At 43.7% G+C, this 14,120-nt stretch overlaps 1 protein-coding gene across 23 annotated transcripts in view; it reads left to right on the forward strand.

Annotated features, from left to right (window-relative positions):
• Positions 1–14,120, forward strand: part of LPP (LIM domain containing preferred translocation partner in lipoma) — a 348,425-nt gene that overhangs the window by 78,430 nt on the left and 255,875 nt on the right. The window contains exon 1 of one of the 23 annotated variants that reach the window (XM_074877385.1): positions 9,224–9,237. The exons of the other annotated variants lie outside the window; for them this stretch is intronic. The gene's annotated coding sequence lies outside the window, so the exon portion shown is untranslated. Of the gene's footprint in view, positions 1–9,223; positions 9,238–14,120 lie in introns of those variants that run through there. 23 annotated transcript variants of the gene reach the window in all.

Consider the following 14,120-nt stretch of genomic DNA (forward strand, 5'->3'; position numbering starts at 1 on the left):
GTAAATGAATTTTAAACAACACAAAAAATCCTCAGACTAAGAGGTCCATCAAGAAAAGCATAGGCATTTGGCAAGAGGAAGACGGTTGCTGTGATTGCTTGTGATTCCTTTGCTGGTGGAGGCTTTTTTTCAGGCCCTGCCTCTGCTTGAGTTTGCTCCTCCAACACCCTTCAGCTTCTGCTTGAGTTCTTCAGATTATGACCCTCCGTTGTCCTTGTTGTTCCTCAGACCTGTACTCACCTCCAGCATCCCTGTTCTTCTCTCTGTCACTGGAACTTGACATGTCTCTCCTCTCATGTGTTTTCCTCATCCTTCCTTGCTCTGGGAGACCTCCTCTGCCTTGTGCTACTTTTTCAGAGGTTGCCCTCCCATCTTATTGATGGATGACTCATGGTGGACCTGTCACTCTTTGCCATTTTGGTGGTACCCCATGCCCATGGTGAAGAGCTGCCACAGCCCTGGCAATGCCTTGATCGGGCTCACAGCCTGGATGAGCAAGAGGGGTAAACTTGTCTGGTTTTTTTTTCTTCCATTTTGACTGTTATCTAAGCTCACCCCATGAGGAGAAGTGAAGGCAGTGCTGCCCTGGGGCAGAAGCTCATGTTCATAGTGAAACAGGATGTGCAAGCAGGTTGTAGGAATTGGGAAGGGAGTGCATGGAAACAGGTGAAACTAAACTGGGCACATATTAGAGAAGTGATGTGATGTGGGGTCCTCTTCACAAACACCCTCTTCTGTGAATATGTGAAATTTGAAAGGATCTGGTTGTTTCAGATCCCCTTTTTTTGGGGTACAAAAACCCATGTTATTCTTCAGAGATAAACTGTATGTTTCAGATTCTTGGGTAGTTGTGAGTATTGTGTGACAATTGTTGTGAGTATTGTGAGACAGCTCACTCTCATGAAACTGCCTAGTACTGCACACTGTTTAGACTTTCTGTCAACCAGAAAGCTTGGTGATGCTCCTGGGAAGATGAATACACAGAAACCAACTGTGGAGAGCTAAAATTCCTGGGAACTTCACTCTCAGTGGAAATTTGGCTGTGAATTGAATTGCAGTTGAAATAGGCATTCTCTGCCTCCATGGTCACCTCCAGGAAGGGGGACTTGTTGCTGCTCTCCCAAGAACGAGCAGGTTCCTGCTATCACTCCTAGCTCTGCTTGTCTGACTTAAGTAGCATCCAACGTATTAGTTACCTGAGCATCTCTTGCTTGTCTCTAGCCTTGTAGCTGGGTACTGGTGAGTGTCTTCTGCTACAGCCAGAGAAGGACTCTTCTAGGTCCTGTGCACAGGCAGAGGGTTCCCACGTCTGTAGGAGGAGCTGGGGGACTAGGGAAGGTGCTTTCTTGGGGTGTTGATCTGATTGCGGGCTGCTACCTGAGATCTATAGTCCTCCAACAGTTAAGATAGAAAGGCCCTTGCAGGTCTCTTGTGCAGCCCCTGGCTCAAAGCAGGCTTGGCTTCAGGGTTGGGTGAGGTTGCTCAGGGCTTGTCATGGCAGTGGTGGTCTGCTGTGATCTTGAGGGATGGTGATGGTGTTTGCCCTGGTCAACACGAAGAAACCTTATGGAGGGCTTTGGAGGCTGTAGTCTGGTGTCAGGGTAGCGGAGCGGTGAGACTTCTGGGAGAGGGGCCGTATGAACGGTCAGCTGAGAGCCAGAGTCTGAGCACTATAGTGACACAGGTCCTACATCGAATTCTGCTTGTGAAGTGGGGAACACCATGCCCAGGTCTGCAGGACCAGTACTGTTTGGGGCTGGCTGCCACCACAGCCGCTGGAACCGCACGGCTCTCCTTCGTGGACGGGGAGGGATGATGGGAGGAGAGGTGACTGGAGCTGTGGCCGTGCGTGAACACGTCCTCCTTGAGGAGGAAAGTGCCTGCATGCTTCTTGCAGGGGAAAAAAATTGGCTGAAAGAATTTAGCAGTGATAAATGTCATAAAAATACTTATGCTGGAATTTGTAAAGCCTGGAACATCTGTTCTCAACAGTGCTTTGATCATGTTGTGAGGCTTTTAAAATGATACTTCCATGAAATAAGCGAGATCCTTATGGCTGCAGGATTCCTTTCAGTGCCCTTTTTTTCATGGAGCAAAAAGGCAAATTTCACAGGGAACATTACATGACTTGAAACACATACTTTAATGGTTAGTATCAACCAAACAATGTTTTATTAGGTGCTAGAAAAATGTTCCAGTTACATACCCCAGGAAGCAAAGCACTCTCATTTACTTTTAAGCTTATGGGAGCTGTACTTTAAAAAAAAAAAATTAAAAAAAATAAAAATCAAGAATTCATTGCTTGTGTATTACTGTATTAAAAACCAAAACAAACATGGTGAAATGAGCTTAAAAATTTTGACGTTGTTGTCAAGAAAAGGGCCTTTTTGGGTTTTGTTTCAAGGCAGAGCCACAGACGAGCTGGGATCTGTGTGTTTTCTGAGGGACGTGCAGCAAACAATTGCAAAACACTGACAATTTACTTTCCTTGGTGCGCTGCTTTGGATTGAATAACTTTTTAGTCATGCGCTTTTCTCTGAGGACTCATCCTTTCCCCTTTCCTTGGTGTTTTAGCAGGCTCCTGCCTGTTGCCCTTCAAGCAGCTGCGTGTTTGTGGCTGAAATGTTGTGATGCTGGATGTCTCCAGTGTTTTAAGGAGTGTGAAGAGCTCTGATCGCAGAGCTGGGTTCTTTCTAGTGTGATGCTTGGCAGGAGGATTTCTGCTCCTTTGCCTTCCTGCTACACATAGGGGAAGAACCCAAATCTCCTGGGCTGTGTTTGCAGAAACAGCCAGTAGGACATGAGGAGCAGCAGGAGGGAGGGAGAAACTGAAGAGGAGATGTGGAGTGAGTGGGTCTCGTTCATGTTAGGTAAATCCCTTCCTCCTGCTGCAGCCAGCGTGTCCAGCAGCTCCCAGTGGGATGCTGGGGCAAGGCTCCTTGCTTCCATTTCCCCTTTCCTCCACTGGATGGATGAATGGGCCTGTGTGTGTGGCCCCAGGGCTCTCCCCAGCAAGAGGAGTCTGGTGTGGTTCACGGTTTCTTCATGTAAAGACTGCCCAAGCTGTGAAAGGAGAAAGAGTTATGGCAATAAATAACAGAGAAGGAATACGGCTGTGCTTTCTAGTAAGGTTCTCAGTGTCAGGGGTTAATTTATGAAAACTAAATTGTTTAATTAATTTCTACAGCACCCGACAGGTGAACAGGCGGCTTATTACTGTGACATATCCATTTATAGCAGTTTGCCTTTGCTAACACCTGCGACTCAGTTCTGTTACATGCTTATGCTGTCTGTTAATTATTTACCAATGATTTACAAGTACAGAGTGCAAATAAAATGCTTTTATGCTGAAGACTGCATTGCACAACTAAGATTCCTGGGTTTTATGCCACTGTACTACCAGGTACAATCCCATCCTCGTCCCTGGGCTTCTGATGGAGGAGGACTCATGTGCATGAGCGAGAGCCAGCCTCCTGCCCACCAGAGCTTGCACACAGAGGGGCTGCAGTGTTAGTGAAGGGCTTGCTACACACATGGCTCTGTGTATGAGGGGATCTATGTCCTTTGCTTCCTTGCAGATTGATTTTTGCCATTTTGAGTCACTTCTCCCCTACAAAGGCTCGTTCTTCTTCACAAATGATGACAGAAGCAAACTGTTTTAAAAAACCCACTGTGTGATGTGCTGCTTGGTTTTGGTTTTTTTAAGAGTAAAATAGTATAAGAGTCAAGTAGCAGATCGAGTTCTGACTCAGCTGACTTATGATCCTATGCTATTTCTGTAACATTTCTAGCTTATGACCAAATTTTTCTAATATTAGGACATTGCCATAGAAAGTATGTCAGTCCCAAGCTGCCAGAACCTATCACTATATAGAATATATACATTTCTGAGAAAGTGTGCAGGACCAGTCCAGTAACTTTTGTTGTGCTTTTAAATTGCTGCACTTCTTTTTTTGTTGTTTGTTTTTTTTGTTGATTCACTTAGCAAACAGCGCTGTGCAAAACAACATAGCTGATTTTTGTTTCTCATGCAGTCAGGCACTGAGCTCCTGTCCCCAGCTGTGCCTTTTGCTCTTGCAGTTGCTTTACTGGTAGATTTTCAGCCGGTGTAAACTGCTATAAGTCAATTCAAGCTGTACTAGCTATGTGGATTTTATGGAAGTTGAGAATCCAGTCATACAGCTCGTGGTTTTAGTAAGGAAGGAGTTCTGGAGATGGTCGTCCTGTTCTAGGCAGGCAAGAAAGTACATGCAGAGTTTCTCTAAGCTCAGGGAAAGTGTGTGTGAACAAATAAGCATCTGTGTTGCAGTACAAGGAAAGGTGATTGCTGAGGAAATCCCAAAGTTTACAAGTAGGATTTTTTTATAGGTTCAAATCTGCTGTGGTTTCAAGACTACCTAAGGACACTTAAAATAATGAAACTCCAGACAGTCCAGCCCAAACATGCATGACACACAGCAGCAGAGCAATCGTTGTATTTAGCACTACCAATCAGCTAGCTAATGCAACAGCTGCTCTGGGATTTTGTGTTTAATTTTTGTCAGGATAATAATGAAGAATGCAGGGTTAATGATCTGTGTCCGGTTTCCCTCCAAAGTGCTTTATTTGCACTTTGCTTTTCATGGTTCTTTGCAGCAGCCCCCAAATGTCAACTGACCTGAAGAAATTGACAATGGATGCTTAAAAAATCCAAAATAAAAGCTAGAAAGGATGTTGCTTTCTAGCTTTTCATGTGAACACCTTGTACTCAGACTCCCTTTAATTAAGTAACCAGCAAAACTATTCACATGTACTCCAATTAAAATTTAATGAAGCAAGAGGATGTGTTCATATACGCTGACTAATGCGGGAGGAATAGATTCCAGTAACTCGGCTCTGCAAGCCCTTTGCTTTGCCATCAGGGCTAGGTTTACTAGAAAGCTCCTCAGCAGCTGTGGAGCTCCTCTGGTATGAACAACCCTCATAAGTCTGGTGGGCTCATGCAGTTATAGCAAGAGGCACTGATGACTTAGAAAATAACGTGCCTCTTTTCTAGGGCAGAGCCTTATCAATGAAGTCTGGTTTGGCCAATTGCAAGAGGTGAGGCAGAGCTCTTGCCCTAATGTGCTCCATGGGGAGAGATCAGAGAGTTGATGGATGTGTGTGTTTTATCTGCCCTTGTATCAAAACTCTCATCAAGCAGCAGTTGGATGAGTGCAGCAACACACAGCAAGAAAGGAAGTCCTATTGGCCCTGATTTTTTAAGTAGGGAAATTGGTGCTCAAGTGGAGGCTGTATGACAGCTAATCTGGTGTCAGAAAATAGCCAGGCTTTTAGTGCCTCTGCCTTGGCCGCAGGCTTACTGGGCAGTTGCTTTGGTACTTGCATTCCCAAAGGAAAATGGCCCTGCTTTGCAAACGATTTAACTTCTAAAATGTTGCTCCCACCAGCGAGGAATTCACAGACCTCTGCGTGGACCATGAAACGACCTGCCCTGAGTGGTGCAGAGACTTGCTTACTTTCACACTGTCTCTTCCTGAGTATTTTCACCTCTCAAGCTGCTGCAGAGCTCCTGCATTGTCTTGCACACAGGATAGGGGTTGGAGAAATGGTGTAAGAAGAGCTCATCTGCTCATTGCACCATGCCCTGTGGCTTCAGCTCTGTGTGGGGATTGATATCCCACCTCTGGAGTGGAATGTGGCAGCAGGGTGATGATGCAGAGCTATTTTAAATGGCATTTTTGGATAAGCAATGAAAGATCCTGCTGTATCTACTCTTAGTAATGGGTTGGGCGACAGAACGGAAATGCCATGGTGGAATTTGCCTTTGCTGCTGACCCTTGCATGACACGCAAGAGCTCCTCATCACCAGACCTTTGTTTTGCCTTATCCATAATACAAAGCAGTGCTTCATCGGCATGGCTGGCTGTTTTCCTTCTGGCTTGACTCAGTGGCAGAACTGCAGCAATCTGTCCCGAGGTATACTGCATTCTCCAGTTATCAACTGCTTCAATCCCCGTTCTGTCCTGCAAAAGCTCTTGCTTGCTGTGTTGCAATGAAGTGCTGAAGAAGCCTTCAAAGGGAGATGCGACTCTGGAGCTGAGATCTTGTGCTTAATTTTTTGGCCTGGAAAGCTGCTCTTGGAACAGTAAGCATGAGATTTCTCTTGAAACCTTCTTTGTGTGCCTTTCTGAAGGAATAGCTGGAAGGAGAAGACCTGTCAGTTGAGCTCTAAAAGAGAAACCTATTGGCTCTGAATACACTGGGGACATTATTTAAGGTCAGTTGATCTGTGAGAAGGCACGACTTATCTAACGCAGCCTAAGGTTAGTTATGCAACAGACGGGCTGTTCTTTGTTGTGAAGAACAACTTTAGTGTGTGCCTGTGAAAATCAAAGGTCTTGCTGAAGGCATGTTGTGTTCTGGCTGGAAGCTATTGGGTGTCTTCCTCTAGTGATTTTCCTTCTGTAGTAGATTATCATTGCAGAAAGGTTTCCAGTGGAAAAGACATTCAGCAGTTGCAGGCTGCATAAGTTGAGCTGCCAATAGAGGTATACTTTGGTGGGTGCTGGTGCAGGACCGTGTGCATATGGTGTTGTTTCAGACCAGACTTTACTTCATTCTCTTCTCCACCATACATCTGTGTGTCATAGGCCAGATCACTGGATTGTCTAGATACCTACATAGGGCAGTCTTTTTAAGGTAAACAGTGAAAAGGGGTGTTTTTTGGCTTCGAGAAAGAGATATGTAACAATTTTCCATTTATATTGGTTTGAAATATGAGGTTTGCAGCGTGCCGGCTGCATGACACTGCCATCTCCTTTCTTGGAGAACCTTTCTTCCGTCTATTATCTCACTTTAAAGCATGCTGCCCAGCCAAAGTGCTGATACCTCTCCAGAGAGACTCAGCAAATCAAAGAAAGGGGATTTTTCTTTAAACCCTAGGATTGGTCTCCTATGCCTTGTGGAGTGGGTAGGAGTGAACAGTTCTGGGTAGCCATTTTTTGAGTTTGAACCTTTGTGCACAGTGAAAAATGCTTTATTACTTGTGCAAAGCTAAGCATAATATTCAGCAAGATTACCTGACGTGCTTGAAGACTATCTTCTTTCCGTGCTTTTCATTTGTGTGGTCTGTTTCAGGAGGTTTAGTATTTGCAGAATGAAGATATTTTAACTAGCTTTGCACAGTTATTGTCTTGTGTGGTTTGTTAGCTGCACCCTCCTGGACAGAACTCTGGGGTAATGAAAATAATAAAATATCTTGAGCTTTTTTCTGAGGCCTTTATGTAAGAGATGGAAAAATTAAACCTTAAAGGGAAATAAGCAAGGTGTTTAGTCATAAAATGCCATTTTTCCTAGAAGTTCAACTTTATATATAGATGTCTTGTTGAAACCCAAATTGTCTGTGGTGGAAAGGTGATGACTGTGATATGGTGTGACAGTGGGGGAGCTGGGGAGCAAACTTGTCAGGCTGCAGCGATCCCTCGTCTGGGTGCCTCAGAGGTGCAGATGCTCCGAGTTCAGGAAGAGCGTTTGCATCTCCCTCAATACAGGTTGGGACCAAAAGGGTTTTTCCTAGTTGATCCTTGCTCTGGAAGTCTTTTGGCTGTCCAGCTCTGTGTTTTTGTAAACTTCATTTGAAGTACACTAAGGCATTACAGTTAATAAGATTTCCTCTGCTTTACAGCATCAGACTCTGCCTTCCCCCTTCTCAGCATCCAAAATGATTAGCAGTTTCTGTAAATCCAAGCCTATGGATTTTTTTGAGGACCCCTGACAGCCAGGGGTGATCGTGTTCTCCCCATGTGTTTCCGAAGTAGGAAGAAATCAATGCCTCAAGGGGGACTGTGCCTGACATCTATTAATTACACTGTCCCCTTACATCTAATATACCAGAAGACGGTCTGAAAGGCGACCCCTTTTGCCCTGGCTAATTGATCCAGAAACAAATCGGCACAAGTGAATGTAAACTGGTTCCTTAAGAAAGGGGAACATTTGTTTGGTAGTTGAAATTGGAAGGAGTAGTTGCAAACCGAAATAAAACATACAGTAGCATGAGATACTTGGCTGCGACAGACCCTGTAAATGGTCCCACCAGTCCTGCAGCGCCCTACGTTAAATGCTTGGGAATAAAACATGTCCTGCTGTTAATGCTGCATCAAATGAGGGCATTGTGGTACGTGCCCGGGGCGATGGGCTGGGGGATAATTACTGTTTTCTTCCTGTATACCATAGATGAGATAATTTTGAAGCTTTACCATCCTGACTCCTGCAGCACACATTAAGCTGAATATGACATCAGTGTTAAGAGTTGTGGCGCTTGTGGTTACGGCTTTGGGATTCCTTATATTTACTTTCTAGGGAACTAAAATTCAAAGCAGCTTTTATGGCTGTCACGAGAATACTGTCAGTTTCGAAAGAGGTGGGTAAATGTGCATTGACCTTTAACTAATATGGCCATATCCTATTTTCTGTGTGTTTCCAATTAGGAGAAGTATGTTATGATTTTTTTTAAAAAAAATGTTAAAATAAGAAAGTTATTTAACTGCAAGACTTCTGCTTTTTCTTAAAATAAAGATAGTGAGTTGTTGTCCATGGGCAGAAGCTTTCATGCAATTACTATTATAAGCTGGCAATCAAGATTTAATAATAGCACTCACCATCTGCTACCAGTGGTGGAAGAACAGGACTGAACCCTGGACTGCTGTAAGCAGTTTTAATTTACAACTTGCAGCAAGGCCGCAGGGCTTCACATCGTTCTGCGGAGGAGGGGATGGCATTCTCGGTTGCCACTGCTGATCCTCTCCCTGAGCTTTTGGGTTTTTAGCACTGTAAATCCCATGTGCAACATCTTGTCATTGCTCAGTGTGGTGAGTTGTGCTTTCAGAGTAAAATAAAGGAGAGTGCTGGCTGTGCCAGACTTGACCCAGCTCTGTCTGAAGCCAGCTGCAAACTCCTGGTTGTCACTGCTGAGAGCTGGACTTGCTCTCTAGTAAGACCATGGCTAGTTTTTTCACATATTTTGATGGTGGTGGAAGGTGATGGGCACATCTGACTGAGACAGAGGAGGGTCTCTCCCTGCTGCTTCTTAAAGGGCACACCCCTCTTCCTTATTTTCCTGTACGTGTGTTGCAAAATAATTTTATGTCTTTGTTCCTAGGACTTGGGATCCTTTTCATGAGCCGCGGTGGATCTTTTGCTACCTTAGAAAAAACAGAACATATTTTTCCACTTTTAAAAATGTACTTTGCTAAACAGGTATTTTTGTCAAATTGCAGTTTCCTCCAAAACATTTTTCTTTATATAGAAAATGGGATTCCACCTCTCCTAGACCTTTGCTAACAGCTGTTCTGCTAGCTAAATGTCACTGAATTAAAAAGAAACAAAAATAAGAATATGATGTTTTTAGTTAGAGATTTTAGTTGACTATTTCGGTCCCAGGTAGAAGAAATTCTCTTCTCTTCTGAATGTTGAGATATTCTGGGGTTTACTACCCTGCTATTTTACATTGCAAAACAGTTTAATACTGCAGCATTTCTGGAAAACTGTTACACGTGCATATAAACATGCTCTGCTCTGGCTCTTACCTTGCTCCCTTGCCCAGAGAAGTGCTGGGGCACCTCTGTATGACCCTTGGTACCAAAGCGTGCTGCTGGTTTTGGCAACTCAGCTTTTGGAGCTGACCTATTATGAAGTTGGTGCAATGGGATAGTTTCAGGTCGAGGTGCGTAGGAAAAGAGGACCTGTGCCAGCCTTTTGAAGGTTGCTTTGATTTGTTGCTGGGTACAGTGAGGACTCCTGGGGTATTATTTGAGGATTAAGTGCAACATTAAACATTGGAGCTGGCTTGTCAAAGAAAGGGCAGTTTATCAAAATATAATTTATAACCAACAGTTTACTACTAGCTACAGTAATTAATACAGAACATGACAGGGCCCATCATTAACGTGCTTTGTTGTCTCAACTTGCATTACTGCTGCTGGCAAGGCCAGCTTCTGAGGCTAATGAAGGACAGGGAAGAAAGAAATTTGTGCTGTTGTTAGCTGATGGTAATATTTTTCCAGGTCACACACTGTACCGTGCATTGCATCTGATCACAAATCTCAGCCAGACTTATCTGTTCAGTAAAAGCTGGTTTTCCAAATTCTTGCTTAGAGAGGCAAGAATTATTGTTTGCACCAAGGTAACTCAGAACCCATGACAAACTCCATTAATGTTGGGATGGGGGAGAGGGTGTACAGACTGGTCTGGAGGATGGGGAGAAAACTTTTCAGCTTATCTTCAATGGTCCAAATCCTGCTTGGGTTATTGGTGAGGGAGAGCAGTTGGCTCCAGTGGTGGTGTTTAGTGAACTTGTCTGAGGTAGGAGGAAAATGGAAGAGGCTTTTCCAACACTTTCTAATGGCCAAGTGCCTGCTTGAGGGCAATGGCTGGTGCTGTGTTGCTGATGGGAATCTCTGTCGGTGAGGAGCTTGTGGTTGTTTTGAGATGGGTCCCACTTCCTGATAGCCCATCTTGAGCTGCCTGAGAGCCATATGACTTCAGCAGAAGTTTTATTATTGCACTAGTTTCCAGAGAGATGTTTGGAGCCGTTCCCAGCATTGGGTTAAGCTACAGCAGCAGTGTAAGGTCCTTTCTGGTGTTTTGGTGGGGGATAGGCCAGCTGATGGCTCTCCTAAGGTGTGTAAGGAGTTTGTGTTAAAATAAACAAAGCTGTTCCCATAGTCTGTTTGCTTTATCGAGTCTGTTTTTGCCTGTATTTCAAAGAAAGATCCCACAATGTCATCAAACTTTGAGAAAGACTTGGAGGCGGGGAGTAGTCAGGTCTCCTGCATGGGGATAGCAGTGGGAAAACCAAGTACTGTTGAAATTTGGCATGCTTGAGCTCCATGGTCACTGTGATCTATTGTGACATTAATTTAGAAGAATATTTTTGGTTTAGCACCCACCCTTAATTTAAACATTTGGTCAAACAGCACTTTCAGACTACGACTGCCCACAGTGGCAACACCTAACTGGGCGCTTTTATAGCAGAGTGTGTTACATATTAGTTTTATTGAGCATTTCCCAAACGTTTGAGAAGGATGTTGTAAAGTGCCTTGCATTAGTCCAGATTTATCTACTGCTATTTCCTGATATCATCAGGGCTATCTGCAGGGAATCTGAAGGAATGAACCTGGAAGGTTTCAGCAGTTCTGCTCTAGCTAGAACCAAGTAAACAATATTCTCACAGTTCTCTCTGTGCATCTCTTCCGAACATGTCCTTTTTGGCATGTTTGATGATAAAATCAGGTAAATTCACTTCATGTTAAGATGACAGGATAAATGGTACATTTGCCACTTTCATTTCCGTGGCCTTGGTTATAATGACTTTTGCTGTGTGCCCTTAGTCATCCCTGTTGCTGGCTGTAAAGGGTGGAGGATGTGCCTCGTGGGGGATTATATACACCCGTCACGTCCTTTTTTAGATTGCAGTGCTTGACCTCCTTATTTATCCCATACAGGAGCCTCTCAAACATTGGCTAATCCCACCAGGGTTCAAGCAGGCTGGCTGAAAGCCAAGTCCTTCATGGGTGGGTGCAAGATGCATCAAGAAGTTTGAATGTTTGTGTCCTGGCTTGCCTGAATTAATCTTAGTCGAAGCAGCTGGATGACTAGGTAATGCAGTGTTATGCCATCACCGTTAAATTAATGCCAGATAGGGCATGACTATTTTATGATCATTAAGAATACTTGTGTGCAAACTACGAGGCTGGTCCAGAGAGAAAAATCACTGAGAATTGGAACAGGGAAATCACTGAGAATTTGAGAGTCTTCAGCCTGTGCACTTAGTTCAGGCTCCAGAGCTGACTAGATGACTTGCCATAGGGTTGAAAACCTTGCTGTTGGTGATTTACTTTTCTTCTTCAGAAATATTTAGTATTCCATTTGTTTTGAGATTTTTATGTTGGATTGATGTTTGTGTTGTAGCAAGTAGGTGAATTCTCTCTTTGGGACCTTCAGTATATTTGACAAAGATGCATTTCTTTGAGAGACACAGGGACAGCACAGTCAAGGATTCTGGAGTAGAGCATGTGGCCAGAAAAAGCTATCTGGAAAATGAACATTTCTGGCTAAAATATCAGTGCTCTCATCTGTTGTGTAGAGAGTCAAAACACTATAAGTGGCATGATTTAGTTTGATGCTAGAGCCAGTAGATCGGCCATCCCCAGTAGTCGCAGTGTCCTTTGTTTGGAGGGTTCTTAAGAAAATTTTTAGAATTAAATTCATGCTCTGCAGCAGGATGGGGAAAGTTCTAAATATTTTGGATGCTTTTGACAATAGTAATAATCTGATCATGATGAATAGCACAATAGTCACGTGTAAACAGTGGCTCAAATGTCACTCAGTATTCTTTACCCACTGTGTATAGTGCTTTGGGACCCTCGGCATGGATTGCAACCGAGTTCTAGTTGCTTTTCCAAACACAAAATTGGTCCTTTTTCCCAAAGAAAAGCTTGTGTTTGCTGCTTCTTGTGTCTGTAGCCACAGATGTATGCATAGGTAGACTTGGTAACACTAATGCTGTCTTCTGTGATTTCATGCTGTATTAGTGAGGAGTGTGTCATCAGCAAGCTTTCCAGTATTTGTAAAAGGTCTACATGGAGTAATAAAATCTTGTTGTTGGGAAAATTGTTCTAATTTTGAGATCAAGAGGTGTGAGAATAAAAGATGCTTTACTGTAAATTGTAGGTAGATAACAACAGAAACTCAAATATTAGAAGAAACTGGGTATCGCACAAACCACACACTTTCACATCACTAAAACAAGAGCTATGCTCACACAGAAACATGAACCTCTTTGCAAACCACAGAAAGTAAAAGGGAGCACTCCTGTTTCATTATTGATCTAATTGCTCTTTTCTCAATATGAGAATAGATATGAAATGCTCTTGAATATTCCAGCATGCACAAAAAAAGACCATCACTTTTGGAAACTTTTGAAGGCGCAGCACATACTGATAAATAACAAGGCCATTTAATTCTGAGAGTTACAACTACCCCTCTAATGTCACCTAATTGTTCTTCTGGAACTGAATATATTATAGCTTTGATGAGAACTTTCCACTTGGGAATGATATTAAATGAAGAGAGTCTAGCCCATATTTTCATGTGACTAATCGGTTTTGGAAGATAAGTCAGTGCAATCTTTTAAGTAAGTCCTGTTTTAAGAAGATGATCCTCTGAAGATTGGGTGTTTTGGGGAACCTCTGTGTTGGGCTTCTCCAAAGCTCCCTTCCAATCCAAATTGCAGTTCTTTGTGGTCTTTGCCTTTGTGTAATCTCTTTCCTTTGGTTTCCCATTTAAGACTGAGTTTCCTGAGTAACCTGTAAGTTTGGGCCTGCGGGACTTGTGCAAAATGTGTGTGGTTAAAACCTTGCCGTGTTTGCGTGTGAGAACAAACATGCATACGAATGAGGTTCCTGGATCGATCCAGTGAAGGCTGGATGCGTTTCAAAGATTTGAGAGTGTAGTGAGGCGTGCTTTTCTGTGGGGGAACTGTGAAGGTGAGTGTCAGTCTGTGCTCACCTCCATGTTTTACAACACACTTCCATTTATGATCTCCACCAGCTTTGCTGCTCTGCCTGCTCCTGCCAGCAATTGCACCTCCTACTCTTCTGCCAGGCTGAGCAGATTCTGGAGTCAGGCAAGCTCTCTGTGCTGGCTGCAGGCAATGCCAGCTCCCCGCCTAAGCTCTTCCCAAGGCTGCAGGCAGAGCTGAGGGTCAGGGCTCATTGGTTCTCCATGGGTTTTGCTACTGGCTTGCTCCAGTGGCATCGGGCACCTTCTCTCTCCCTTGGTTTCTACAGCTAATAAGCACCTGTACCACCAAATTTGGGACTCCCAGCTAGAACTGCACAGTGGCTGTTTTCTTCTAGTGCGTAGTTCATCCTAAATACCCAAGGGTGAGAGAGAAGCAAGATGCAACCTTTAATAAAATGTTTTTGAAGCAATTTAGTTCATTTTGAGAACTAATTTTCGCTTCCTAGAGTCTCCAGTACTTCAAAATGGTCTCAAGATTTGCAGAAAAGGTCACTTCCAGCAGTAACTAATAATAAGAGGTGGAGAGGAAGAGTGACTTCACTTGATAGCTTGTTCTT

This window comes from Strix uralensis, chromosome 9, assembly GCF_047716275.1.
Source record: "Strix uralensis isolate ZFMK-TIS-50842 chromosome 9, bStrUra1, whole genome shotgun sequence".
NCBI lineage: Eukaryota > Metazoa > Chordata > Aves > Strigiformes > Strigidae > Strix > Strix uralensis.